Here is a 15,894-nt window from a genome sequence, read left to right as displayed (position 1 = left end):
CAAAGCAGAACTCATTATAAAACTATTTTGATAATTTAGTGTTATGTGTGCGTGTGCGTGCGTGCGTGCGTGTTTGCGTGCGTGTGTTTTAAGTCGAAAAAAAGACAAAGACAACAAAACGACCAAGACAACGATCTAATATAGGAATAGTCACGTATCAAGGACGAAGTCTGTGTAAATGACTGACCTATAAAATACATATCGAATGAAAAGAAAAAAACAATAAGACAACCAGAACAAACAAAAACAGTAAAAGGAACGCTGTTGTCAGCCGCTTTGAAAGGACAGTAGCAATAAATTGTCTGCGTTACAGGCAAGCATACAAACACATAATATGTATACAACATATAAAAAGAAGTTCACTCAGTACACAGGCAGTACCGTGAATGGAACATCGAACACTTTGGACAAAGGACCTCTGTCAATGCTTTAATCTAAACTTCATTATAGTTATTCTTTCCATACTGTTGCTCAATCATCAAGTATCCGTTTAGAATACTCCGAAATAGCTTTTCTATGAATGTTTAAATAATGCAAAGTTCCGTCAGAATAATAGAAAACGAAGATAACAGCAGGCAGTTGGAGGTTAAAGGGTTATCTGAATTATTTTGGAGACCATGCAGTCAAATTATTCAAGCCTTTCGATTGTAAATTTTGTTCAGATTCAACTAAACGCATGCGTTTTTGTAGCCTTTTGCACATGAAAGATTATAATCGCTTGTAAAATACATAAATGCTATTATTGTTGTCTGTTCGTTATTGTTATTAAATATTTTGTTACTCATACTCATACTTTTGTAATGACAAGATAGACAATGTTACTCATATTGTAATGACAAGATAGGCAATGCTACTCATTTTGTAATGACAAGATAGGCAAAGTTACTCATATTGTAATGACAAGATAGGCAATGCTACTCATATTGTAATACCAAGATAGACAATGACAAGTATAAATTGTATTAATATATGAAAGAAAGTTTTACAATAAATTCAATGAATCATTTAATATGAATAACACACATACAGTAAGATTGACGGAATATAGAATAAAAGTTACGACGTTTGCGATAACAATAACGAACATACAATAATAGTACCATACATACATAATTAAGCAACGTTTGACATGTCCTATTGAATTCCCTTATAATATTCATATTAATGATTGTTACATTGCTCAAAAAGTATAATGAATAAAACGAGTTCAATCGTACGTTCACTAAAACTTTTACTGCAGTTTACAGTGATTTCACAGATTAATGTGGCTTTATAAATCACTTAAATCTAAAGCTTAAATACATTTTCATACCCCTGAATTATAAGAAAGAATTATAGCTTGTGACTTATTTAGCACAGTGTTTGTTTACTTGGACATTTCTATACAACAGTTTTGAAATTGACGTCATATCAATGTCATGTTTTACGACGACGTAAAATTTAATATCAATTAATATTTAATTAGATATAGGAAAAATGTAACACTCTCACCCAATTAGCAAGTCTTTTCCATATAGCTAAAAATACCTTTGATACGTTATACGATAGCACTCTGACTTACCAACTAAGTCACGTGGCTAGGTCGTTGTATGTCGTGAAAACGAACATTATACGGCTGCGCCAAATTTTTCATTTAAAACTCTGATTATTAGTTTGATAATTTAAAAGTTTAATCGAATAATTGTACTTAAACTTTCAAAAGAAGTTACTTAATGTTGTGACGGCAGGGAAATTGACCTCGTATCCCTCTAACGTCCGACAGTATTATGTCGTTTCTGCATTAATTATGCCATTTCTTCCTTCCGGACACGCATTTGTAACACTGCACCATCTATAGTAAATAAGAGAGTAGCGCTCTGGCCCGTGAACCGTTAAAAACTAGTTTAGTTAAACTAAAAAAATCAATATAAATAATATAATAGTTATTTCTATTGTATATCATGTATGAACTTCAAGACAATCAAATCTAAACCATGGAGAATGATATTGCTGAATGAATAATATAGTTTGCTTATTTGAGGTTGCAAGTGGAAGAGTCGCAATAAGCTCAGCATTTATCCTGACATAGTATGTTACGGAGAATGTTGTTTTATTTTGACAATTTATAATTTTTCGGCGTAGCTGTCTAAGCCAACTTTTGACCTACTTAAAAAACCAATACAAGTTGTAAATTGATAATTCTTAAGCCAATAGAAACAGCTGGACTGGACAGAAATAAATACATGCTGAAATAAATATAAATGTACTGTTTCACAAAAAAAGTTTCGTTACATTTCAACACAGAGTATTACATAAATACTGCATATACTGTCTAATGAAATTTATCGGAGAAACACAAAAGATTACTATAGACATGAGGTATTTATACAATTGATATTAGAGTGATTGGTTTTTAGTAAACAAATCTTGGAACTCCAAATCTGTGTAACTATTTATGTACAGTGTAGTTGGTGGTAGTGGTAAGCTTGACTATCTCCGTAAACACTGAAATTGAGGATTGATTTCCACCGCTTGATTAAACTAATATAGTACTCAATGCAACTGTTTGATATGACTTTGAATCATAAAATGCAGTCGATTTGCTGGTATACATGTATCTACCGAAAAGTGTCAGAAAAGATTGCAGAGGAATATTCGACCTCTGACATAATTTTGTCAAGAAATAATGCATTTCTTAAGGAGACTGTCCTTTATCTATATACTGCTATCCAACATTTTCAATGTATTAAATCCAAACAAACGACGAATATATTTCAAAAGATTTATCTTGTTCTTTGAATTTGGACAGCTCCATGAGAAATCGCTATTAATTAATGCCTTTAAACAATTATTACATAATAAATTGTTTAAAATGCAGGAAATATTTTTTCGTGTATTTATGCAGAAACTAGAAACTAAAAACCTGTAATTATATTATCTTAGTCAAAACAAGTTCTACGATATTTTACAGATAAATTTTATAGATGTTGTCATGACGACCGATTTACCAAAACACTATGTACCATGAGAAGACAGAGGTTTATAGCTTAAAAGCGTAAGATGAAACCCAAAATACACGTTAACATATTTTTCAGCAAAATGTTTTCGCACTGTCTCTGAAAATTCAAATGTATGATGTCTAGGTAGTGAGATGCATAATTTGTCTCACAAATAACATGAAACATAAAATTCATGCACAGCGGCGTCATATTTTTTCATAACGTTCTTGGCCTCACGCCTCTACACGCGTTCAGTCATAATAATCGCATAACCCTTAAAAAGTAAAAATTCTTTTCTCAAATTTTCAGATATGAAAGGTAGAAGAATGTTGCCATGAATAAATAGTTACAAAAGGCATGTTCTTCATGAATATTTTGTTATAATAAATTTTGACTTTTTTGTCATTAATACAAGTTTTGTCATAAAACAACCCTTTTATATGTTTGTCATCAATTTACTGCCTTTCAGAAAGTCTTTGCTAATCAGTTCACCTACGATGTGCAGTGGTGTTATTTGTTTCCTCTCTACAATATCTCTTTATCTAATTATTTACCAATTCCATAGCATTATTCACGGCGTTATTTGAGTGTTATTAAAAGTATTGATAATAGTTCATTTACTGGTTCAGTTATGTTATACAAAGTTTGCAGAATGAAACTTTGCCAAAACTGTCGTCATCTATTTAGGGAGTGCAAACTCCAATTATTTATTCAGAGCGATGGACACGGTCGGTAACATGTATTTCCAGTAACGTCCACGAAGACACTGACAGACAATAAAATCGAGCCTGCAACATATTTATTCTTGTCGTTTTTGGTGACCAATAGTTTTACACTTTTTCTATCAAATAATATACAATTATTGACCCTTGAACCATTGGATATAATGTGATATTCACCGGAAGAGGGCAATGTGTTTTAATATATGGGTTCAGGTTTATGAATAAGTAACAAATATTTTTAGAACATATAATAACCGTTTATTATTACCTAAGAGTAATTATAATAATGTCTAGCGAATATGAGGCTAGAGGCTATTAGGTTCGGGATTTTTGTAGGCGCACTATGATGGTTTTCATATCAAAACTGTTAAAACGGACAAAACATCAAGTGTTACTATCTCATTTCTGTATAAAGTGGGTCTGTGTGATGTGAATCAAACGAACTCAAAAAATAGCTGTACTGCTAGCTCAGGTTTTGACCCAGTGAATTAAAACGAGATAAAAATGCACCTCTTCTACTAAATAACAAATGTAACCTGTAAACGGATATATTCTCCAGTCATAATGTCATGATTTAGCTCACGGTAACATTTAACAAGACCGTTTGAAACGCCACTAAAACAATACATTATAATAAAAGCGCGAGTAGAAATGGCATGTATAAAATTGCAAAAGGTTCGTTAATGAGAATTGCTATTGCTGTTCTTGTTAATGAGTTCTTCAAACACCGACAAAACAATCACATACAGGCTTCAAAAGCAATTCGTTTGTAACAAAGGGATGTGTTATTAAACAAACAAACAAAAACCTCTTTTGAAATATTACCAAGACTGTTTTTCTAATCGATGCATGCTTCTCAGGTTTTAACCGTTATTAGAGTCAACATATCATATTGTGAAGACAAACTGCATTCCAAATGACGCTTAGGTATGAGAAACGCATTTCCGTTTAGTTATTAAGTAATGAGAGAAGATGACCATACCAAAGTCCCTTAGAAAAAATGCTCAGTCAGGTTCCTACTTCAATTTATAAGGGTGGTTTATTCTTATATGTATTGTGTTTCATGTCGGTTTTAAACGCATTGCGTTCATTCTTGTACATATTCAGTCAAAGCATCCAATATTGACATTTTTCGTAAAAAACCTTGAACAAAGAATAAACGGTTCAACTGAAGACATTCCCTAGACTGGAAATGACATTTTGTATTTTGCGCTTCCTGCAAAGAATTTTTCGTACAGCATGATTTAATTTTGATGGTGTTTTGCAATTGTGAACTTGAGATATTAAGGTAGTTCTGCGCGATTAATAAACCGGAAGTAATGGCGTAACGAACGCAGAATAAAATTCTGGACTCGGCGAGCGGAAATGAAAATGCCAACCTGTGAGTAAAATTATTAAAACGACAACGTTACTTTCTATAGATAAAATATTATATAAAAAAGTTGGACTAAATAATGTCTCGAAATCAGTTTGAGATTTGAGGATCCTTTACGCTTTATATCTAATAAGAACATGAACATGAACCTTTTCATACTTTTTCACCATATTCTAGGGCTGAGGCCCAATTATGTTTCTATATGACTGAGAAATTTCATTAAGATCTATATTGTATTGGGAAAGTATCATCACAATTGTGATTTCCTCAAAGACTGTCATTATGAAAACTTGTGTAAAGCCCGAATTTTTCAAGCAAAACTTCCAAAAACTGGCATCTACTACCTTTCCGATGAGAGATTAAACATTAAATTATTTATTTACCAAGAAAGGCAAATTAGCCTCATATTGTTTTAAGTTAAACGATTCAAAGGAAATTCGTATTTATGATATCACAATGCACGTACATATTGATCGCATTTATACACTAACCTCTCAAGGGATTAAAGGCAAAATAGTTATCCGATATCAAATTATTCCGTTTCCATAGTTACTCCTTTTTCTCTTTGAAACTTCGTCCCAAGACAGAGGAGAAACTCTGTTAAATAAATATAGTAAATGAGCAACAGTTTAAAGCCACTCAAGGGACCCCTGTATAATGTTAATATATTTCTTGCAATAACATAGTCTTGTCGGAAAGGAAAATACAATTACCGGACTTCTATTGAATTCGAATATATCCACTTGTGTTTAACAAACATGTAAATACGACTCCTACACTTTGGAGAAGTAATTTTACCTAATCAACTGAAAATATATTCTCCGATTGATAAGTCATTGATCTAGAGAAGACATTTCTGGATGAAAAATACTGTATAGTGGGATATATTCACGGTGCCAAATGTTCGCGTTTTTAAGAGTTTTGAATTCACGGTGACTTGATTTCGCGGAAACTACTTCGGCCGCGAATTATAAGCCTTGACTGTAAACAACAGACAGGAAGGTCACTCTTCCTAGACATGCAAACAATAACAAACGCGCAAATAACTCTGTCGTTGTCGCCTGAATAGAGACGCATATAGCGTATAATACTTTAATAGTTATATAACTCAACTCTTGTGTGAAATTTAGTTCTGTAATGCATTGAAATAATCTCACCACTGTTTTACTAATATTTAATTACGTAGTACATAATTCTCTAATATGTGTATTTTTCGAATATTGGCGTATGTATAAAGTGTTTCCAACAGAGAACAAAAACGACATTTTTTATCTTGTAAGTAATTAGATATATGTTGATATGCAGAACTGACGTTTGCATAACAACTTTGATAGACATATACAACAAGGTGTATAAAATATCTGCATTCAGGCCTGTAGACTCCTCATCTATAGTATTTCTCTTGATTATCTAGAAACATCCAGTACACGCGTGTATTGTTCTGTAGTTATTTTGTAAATTCAAATTTACACGATCAATTTAGGTTCTGCCCACTATAGGTAAGAGGTTCATCTGTCTGGCACACTGTCCTGTATCTTCGGAACATGATACAGTTGTCCCAGTAACCGTTCCAAGGCTGTTCTCCGATGCGTCCGTTATTTGTTTTGCCCTCGATGACGTTTTGTTTTTCTAAATTTAATTTTTATTGTGACCTACACATCCTTACATACACAGCATAAGGGTTTCTATGTGTGAGGTAGCTTCATTCTGCGAGCGTGGGTATTCATATAAGATCTATGTCCTTGTTTTTTTACAAGAAAATAGTGCTAAGAAGAACACTTTATATAAAAAATAGAGAGACTATCGAACGTTACCTACTCAAATATTTGAATTCTTTGATAACTGTTCATTTTGGAAGATATTAAAGAAAACTAATGTTCGTGTAATATTTTAAATTCATTTTTATATGAACTGCTTCCAAACTATGAAACAGCTGGTCCCGTAGTATAGGGCACGATGGTATTTACGTATCTGCTATTAAACTTGGGCCTGTTTCACAAAACCTTTTTGTACGAAGTTCGCAAGATACTTCGTACGCCAAACGTACGAAAAGTTTGTGAAATTCGTAGGTCTGTTTCACAAAACTGTCGTACGATGTCAGTGCGAATGGTATTTCGAACGAACTTTTTAACAGAAAGTGATCCGGCATTTTTCTCCCTGTGATAAGTGATTTTCTTTGTACATAATCAAAACCAAAGAAAGCATTGAACAGAATAGATGCAGAATAAATGGGAAAAACTTTGATATCCTTTCATGATATCTTTTACGATAATGAATATAAATGTGATCAAAGTAAAGTATTTATCATTCTCCGTATTGCATTATTTAAGATAAAAATATAACAAGAGCATCCTGCAATCACGTTACGATAATACCAAACAGATATGAGCTAAAAAAAGTTGGCGTCTCTTTTTAAAAGAAAAAGAACTAGAAAAATAAACGGAATTAAACGGCTTCACGACGTTATATGTTAAGCACCATTACACAATACCTTGCGCAATAATATATCTACATGTCATTACTGCAGTTTCAACAAAATTACATATTAAGCAACAGGTCTGTTTTCTTCAGTGTGTTTCGAACACGTGCTTAGGGTAGCTCGACTCGTTTGATAAACTGACAGTAATGGGGTAACGTCATTTATTCGGATAACATAGAATAACGCCTGGACTCTAGAAACGAAAATCACTTAATTAAATGCAACGCAAAGTAAGCATACTAAACGGCAAAGTTACCATCTTTCTAACGACAAAATATGATATTGCAAAAGTTGACACATTAAAATATTCTAAATTTATAACCGTGAGAAATGTCATTAAAATCTACATTGTAGAAATGTTTCTGTTCGCAGAAATGAAAATGCTTCCCATAGACTCTCATTATGAAAGCTTGTATGAGCCCATTTTTTTCAAATCTGTCTACAAAAAAAAAAATCAAGCACACAGCCCTTTTTTCTTTACCGTATGTTCTGAGTAAGGTCTGAAGTTTTAAAAACTTAGCATTAGATCAATGTCTACATGGTAGAAAACGTTTTGATCCGAACGTGCAAAACTACCTTAAGAATAAGATATCACGTCCTTTGAAGTAAATGGTTTGCCGTATGAGAACATTTATTGGCCCCTTCATAACTGTAAAAAAAGTCAAAATGTTTATGTTCGAAAGAAAATTATTTAAAAGACGGTATACATATACGTTTAATTTCCACTTAGTTCATTAAGGTCAGAACACTTTTAATAATCGCGATAAGGATAGCACACATGAACCTATTCAAAAGTATTACTGTTACACCTATATAGGTGATACATACATGTAAGAGCCTTTCTAAAGAGGGCATATCTCGCGAATGGAATGTTTTTTTTAGAAAATAAGATAGATCAATTCGGTGTCTGCAATGTACAACGCACTTTAGTACTAAGCCTAAGCATTATGACAAGTATGAAATTTCTCTAAAGCGTTGATCAAACTGACGATATCTTTAAAAGATATTTTTCACACCACGAAACTTCTTTTTACGGAATTCGTTCTAAATAAATATGATTTGTTTTCCAGTGAAACAGTGATAACGTTTACATGTGTAGGTATAGGTGATTAGATTTTATCGTAATCTTATGTAGTAGAAAGTCTTTTGCGGATGTGCATAATGACATGTTTGCGGGATTTTGTCACAATTATGTTTACAAATCTTACTTATATATGAAAAAAACTTGTACGCTGCACAGAAGCTGTTAATAGAAATACATTAAATATTATTTCGCATTTCATTCAATATTTTCTTGTTTACTTCTTTTATCATTCGTTTTAATTAGTTGGCGGTTATCCATTAGGCCAACACAGCTTGATATATATTGAAAGAGGAAGGAGTGATTAAAACTTTAATGAAAAATGGAGAAAAGACATAACCCTCCCGAATTTATTATACTTGAAACTAGGAAACATTTTAAACGGCAGTAAAAGTATTTGAAATTTAAAGAAAAACATCTTCAAATTGGGACTTCATGCAACGGTTTTCTTAAGATATAAGTGCAAGCCACGTGAGGCCTTTTTTGCCCAGAAAGTCATCATAATACGGTATAAAAACAGGGATTGCTTCCGCACACGTACATAAACATTCCATAGCAACGTCTTTATTGTTAATGCAAACATAACATAATAATATTCTATGATAAATTTTTTTTCATCCGTTACTAACTTATTACAGACTTTCTGAAATTATACTGTTTATAACCATTAACTAATGTTATTTGGTACTACTGAGTAAATTTCGAAAACAATGATATAATATAGGTTTGAAGACTGGCGCATAAATAACTGAACTTTATACATAGCTGCATGGGGTATGTGCATTAGAAGCCTTTTCAGGAAGTTAATACTAATAGTCTGATAACGAATACATGTAAATATGATCGGTACTTCCATTCTCCAATCTAAATGAGTTTGCAGTAATGAAATAAAATCACAGCAAACATATCTAGCATCATTTTTCTTATGTTTACAGCTATTTTAACTTCGCAAAATTTTTCTTAAATTTGCAACTTAAAGAACTTTTGTGAAACAGCGTTTTTATCGTACAAATGCGTAAGAAGTTCGTACGATAAATATCTATCGTATGAAGTTTTGTGAAACAAGCCCCTGGTTCGAAAAGGGCTATTGTCTGGTTCATAGCTTGCCTAATTAAACCGTTCGAATAAGTAAAATTGCATTTTTTGAACAAATGAAGAAATTTAACTTGCAGATTGCCCTTTACATTAAAGTCAGTCTTGGACGTCGTGATGCGGTTAAGTACAGGCTTATAACAAATTCGATATTTATTTTACCAGCGAATAAATGCTACATTTATAACTAGTAATTTATAACTAGTAATTTTAGACGTGGAAGTATCGCCTATTCGTGCTATTATTAAAAGAAAAATAATCTGCAGACTTCGTATGAGGATTCAAGTTGGCAAATGTTACTGTCTTTTGGGATGAGTCTTTCTCAACTTGTCTTAAACATTTGCATAATAGAAAGTTATTCTTAAAGTCTTAATTTTATATCAATAGTTTTATTATAAAACAGTTGATGAAACAAATGCAGATCAAACTTAAGAAGAAAATTAGCCTATGAAGAGAAAAGGAAAATATACTCTAGGGAACAAGAATAGTTTATTTTTTTGATAATTGCATGCATTATCTTTCTTTGTTTTAAAATTACGAATTGTTCGTGTTGTAAGGAATGGCAGCTGAGCACCGAACATTATAGTGTACTGGACTAGTTGCTCCCTTGCAGGGCTGAACACCGTTTTTTTGAAGATATATTTCCTCGAAAATTATCAACGTCAAGCGTTTCACTTTTCCATTGAGATAATTTGAAGAAATAAAATCGTTTTGCCCGACAGTAGACGAAAGAAATACAATAGTTGACTGGACATCATAAATGATATTTGTGCCTTATCCAAGACCATATGATCATAATATATATTTTAATTCATAACCACGCCAGACCTGTGGCATATCGCATTTTCCATGACGCAAGAGCATTGTTTTCTCCATTTCCACTGATATAAGAATTGACATAAAAGGATGTAAAATTCTAGAGTTTATGCAACAGTTAGCAATAAACAATGTTTAAATGCCACTTGAGCAGTAGAGGCACATAACGTTCCAGGGCCGTAAATTGGATAAACATTGGTTGTAATTCTGTTGGCTCCAGTGGAGTATGTTGAGATGAATAATTGATTAAGTGTATATAAAATGGTCGGTTTTAGGCATGGCAATTATCATTATGATATAACTAAGAAGAGTTACCAGAACAGTTAACGATTAGAGGGACTATAATTGATGGTTATGATAAATCAACATGATGGAGGTTAAAGAGCGTGGGTTTGACGGCAGTAAACTTTGTTTAGACTCCCTTGCCTTCTCCGGTTGTCACATCTATGTCTTGATTATTGCGTTTGGTTGTGCTAGGCGTGCCTAGCTTACGTGCTTACATTTACACACACCCCTATTTCGGTGTGAGGTGCTGCTTGACTGATTGGGTCTTTGAGCGTGACTTTCCCGTCGGACTTTTGTCATCATACAATCAATCCGATACTTTCTGAAGAACATTTCCAGAATTCTTTGTTTACAGAATAATATGACAAACGTCAAACTGAATTGTCCTTAAGATAAAAACCATTTACGCAAAAATGTAAAGCTGTTATTATCTACATGTATTTTTACTTACAGAACAAAGAAAATGATATAATTCTATGACTACATTTGATTCGTATACATGTCAGACTACATTACACAAGAGAACGGTTTAACTTGGAGCTGCAATGTTTGGCAAAATTGAATAATTGATGAAGGAAAGCCATATTTGTCTGAATGGAAAGGTGCTCTAATCGGAAGACAACATCTGAAGTTAAATGAATGTACATTGAACACATGAGCGCATCTGCACCTATGTCAGTAGAGCCGCCAATTCAATTAAATGACAATAACACGTTTTCTTGGAGTAAAGAGCTCTTGCTGCCAGATTTACTACTGCAAAATCATTATAATTTAGTTTTCGTGTTTGTGCCAATACAAGAAATTAAATGCAAAGAAACAAAATGATCCATGTTCATTTTATAAGTAGAATTTGAAATCCATCAATTTAGACCCCTACGAAATAGCTGTAAATGCAAAAACCACAAAATTTCTTGCCCAGACCCAGAGATTAACACAAAGCAAAACACTAGGGTACAAGGATGTTTATCTTGGTTTGAATCAATGTAATATACAACCAACTTTAATGCATGGCTATATCTTAATAAAACGCTATGTAAATCATATCCTCTTTGTTTACAAAACTATAGAAACCTAATACAATTGATTTTGTAATAAAAATCACTAACAAAATCTTTATAATAACCTAAAGTATTTGTTTTGAAATTTAGCTTACATTTATCGTCATATCAAAATACCATTTAACGAAACGATTTTTTTTCGTCTTACATGCACTACTACATTCCACTGAAAAGACCAAATGATACAAGTTTCGGTGGAATAACAAAATTTAGGGCAAGTTACCTAACCATCGTTCCTGGGAAAGACCAGTTCCAAATAAACTGCCTACTTTCTCACGTAAAGAACCGGGCTAGTCGGTAAAAGGGATGAATGAATTCTCTTCTGCTGTATTTCAAGGAAGTCAATATTTCTATGCTAAATAAACATTGATTTGTTTAGAATCTCTATTTACTGAATATATTTACAGCATCATGTATGGTCCAAAGAATTTTAGAAGAAAAAAAAAATAAACTTATCAACAACAAAAAAAGTTGATTCATTTTGTCAAGTCATTGAAACATGTCATTGTAACTTATGTTTCATTTCAGGCTCTTTCATCACACTTCTCCCTTGAAGAAGACTGGGCGGTTATTGAATGGGCACAGGCGAAAGCCGCCCTTACCACAGATGAACACTTTGAGCACAATGGAGTGGATTATTGGTAATCTGTCCGAGTCCCATCAAACCTGTGCAAAGTCGTTACAGTGAAACCTGTGCAAAGTCGTTACAGTGAAACCTGTGCAAAGTCGTTAGAGTGGGACTGCTTCTACAAACCTTCACAGCTGGTGTGTATACATCTTCTTTCTGAAACTTGCTGCTTGCAGTAAAATACATAGTTAAACTTGAAATACAGAACCAGCTTCTGTGTGTAAAAAAGCTGCAATGGTGTTGTCAACACCTATAAATATTTAACAGAAATACTGTTGCAATTCATTGTGCAGAAGAACACAAGATAAATGTCAAATCTTAGGAACTTTTACAATATAAATCCATCCTTGGTTATCCTTGCTCTGGGAAAATAACAAATATTATTTCTTTGTACTTTCAGATTGTGAGAAAGGTTTCAGCAGTTGAATGTGTAAAGACCACCCACCATTCACCAGTAAGCATGAAAGTGCTTAATGCCATATTCATGGTGTCCATGCAGGGACAAAAATTGAATGACTTTAATTTCAGTGGTGCAGTAAAGGAATGGCACAGTGCCAAAGACAGACACATATAAAAAAATGGACATCTGTGTAGTGTATATGATATATTGATGGTTATATGATTATGTGAAAATGTAGAAGGAATGAAATACATGTTGTTGTGTTTTTTTGCATATGGTATACTTAAAAATGCACCATTTTGGTTCGATTTTTTTCAAAAAAAACGAACACGGGAGGGGAAATCCCTCCCGCACCCACCCCTTATCCCGCCACGCAAACTTTACCCCAGCGCCTTAGAAAATTTCTGGGGAAGGGCCTGCATTCCAGTTTCAAAAGGTGTAAAAAATACACATAAAAGTAACGGATGGATAACGCTTGTCAGAAACACCCATATGTAGACTTTTATTTCTTACCAAAACTGGTTCAATATCACATTAACAGTTATTGCTCCTTTTTCGATAGCGCACGGCAACGCTATTTTGTTTATGTTGTCATTTCCTTCTCTAGTAACTTTTTTGCCTAGTTTGTAAATTCAAGACTAGTCTTTTTAATGTACTTTTCAACTGTTAGCAAATGGGTTTCAGTCATACAATGAAAATTATATGATGGCAAATTTTGATTTGGTTTAAAATTCGAAGTATTATCAATAAAAAATGCTACGACAGTACGTTAATTTTAAAAAACCTGTTATTTCACTGTTTTGTTGTTAATCCTTATACCACAGTAAAGAAACTTCGTAAGTTGATATTAGCAGAATACGTTCAGCAGCTTAAGCATTCAGAGTCGTTGCTTCTGTCCCTAACTAAATTTACTTGGCATCAGACCTGAAATCATACCTGACACTACAGACCTGACTACAGACTTTTCTATAACTTTTCGACACCATGTCATAGCGACATAAGTAGATTAAATAATAGTAAATCTTTCGAATATTATGATAGTAGCCAGTTAAGAAATATCAGTTTGTCATGAAATGATCTAAACACCTCGTCGTATGATAAAAATACAAGGAAAAAGTGTCCAACAGAGAAAGCCATGTCTCAAGACCGCAGCCTCCTTAAACTGCAATCACATCTGTATGAATGTGTATATGACTAACATATACAGAAATATACACATACAAAGTAAAACATATAGACGAAATGAACGAATAAAGGAAAAAGTAGGACAACGCCTTGGACTAAGAGGTGATGATAACACTACTAAAAAGTAGGTAACTTGAAATCTTTTCCTTGAGCTACAGGCCGTAACTGCAATTTTGTATTTTTCTACCTAAAAACGTTGATATTGGCATTTGGATAGTGTATTTCAAACAATTTCTGCAAAAAGGCTCGATGAAATCATCACTCCATCCAAGTTTAATAGCACAGTAAATAAAGGTACAAATATAACAGACAGCATTGCAACAGAGAATATAATGCTTAATCAATCACATATTGACGGACGGAGCATATTTCAGGTAAACGCTTATTAGTTAAAGATGTAAACCCACCCGCGCAGAATATGTTCTTTCCGGTGACATTGATCGATGATCGATATGATTTAAACGCTACTTTTGAATCAATATGTTCCCCTTTTAACTAAATACCTGTATCTCATGTCAGAAAGCAAGCAAATTTGGTCAATACTGGGAATTCTTCTCTATAAACGTTTTGTATGTTGCATGTTTATGATAACTGTAATTAAATTAATTTCATGATGTTTTCCTTGAAAACGTGAAGAACAGTTATGCAAATAATTTATTTTATTTTGTTTGGTTTAACGTCGCACCGGTGTCGCGTGAATATCACACGCGTGGTAATATTACCACGCGTGTGATAATTACGCGGCGGCGTGAGAATCGCACGGTTCCGGATATAGCCGTGATAATCGCACGGGCGGTCTTAGCTTTAGATATATATACCAGTATGATACATAAAATTATTCAGGAATGATTTCTGCATCAATGGGTATAAAATAATTGGGTGTTCAGGCGCGTATCAATTCGGGGTTGTGCATCAAAGCCACATACTTTGAAAAAAAAATGGGATTTTTTTTTCATAAATATAATTAAGTCTTTCTTTTTAGAATAGTTTCAATATTTTATCTGAATTGGACTGACATGAATATTAGGAATCCAGGGGCGGACAATGATGGGGAAAACACGTGCGTGCATACTAAAATATAATAATATTTTGGTAAAATGTTTATTTAAGGGAAACAATTATACTCTGTATAAGCGGACTATTTATGTGCGTGGAAACATAATTATAGCATTGCACGCTCTTCTTTTTTGAAAGAAATAAAGAAATCTATCTATCTTCGAAATCAATTATAAATATGTTTGTGTACTGCAATAAAACGAAATGTTTTATGATGAGCTAATAGGTCTTTATAGAAACCAGGGGCGGATTATAATTGACGCCTTTTTGATAGAGAAATATGACGTACAGCGTATGTTAAATCATACGGGTGTTGTTAGTTTTAGACATATATACAAAAACCACGTACAAGGTTATCAGGAATGATATTTAATATGCAGGTGCGTAGCAACTCGGTGTGTGCATCAAAGCAACATAGTTTTAAGAAAAAGGAAAGTGTTTTTTTTTCATAAACAAAATGTTTCAGACCTTTTAAGAATAGTGTTAACACGTGTCCGTACATTTATTTTTAAACCGAATATTATGAACTGATACAATCTTTAATAATCCAGGGGCGGCTAGTAACTGATACAAACTTTAAAAAATCCAGGGGCGGCTAGTGAGGAGTATACTACGATAAATGTCTGTGCAGGCGGCGTAATTGTAGGTATATATGATATACCTATATAATGCAAAAATGATTCAAAAAGACTTCTGCATCTATTTTTAAAACTTTATTTTCCGATGCGTGGCTTGAGGC

The sequence above is a fragment of the Mercenaria mercenaria genome, chromosome 12 (genome assembly GCF_021730395.1).
Source record: "Mercenaria mercenaria strain notata chromosome 12, MADL_Memer_1, whole genome shotgun sequence".
Taxonomy (NCBI): Eukaryota; Metazoa; Mollusca; class Bivalvia; order Venerida; family Veneridae; genus Mercenaria; species Mercenaria mercenaria.
This window is presented reverse-complemented; position numbering follows the sequence as displayed.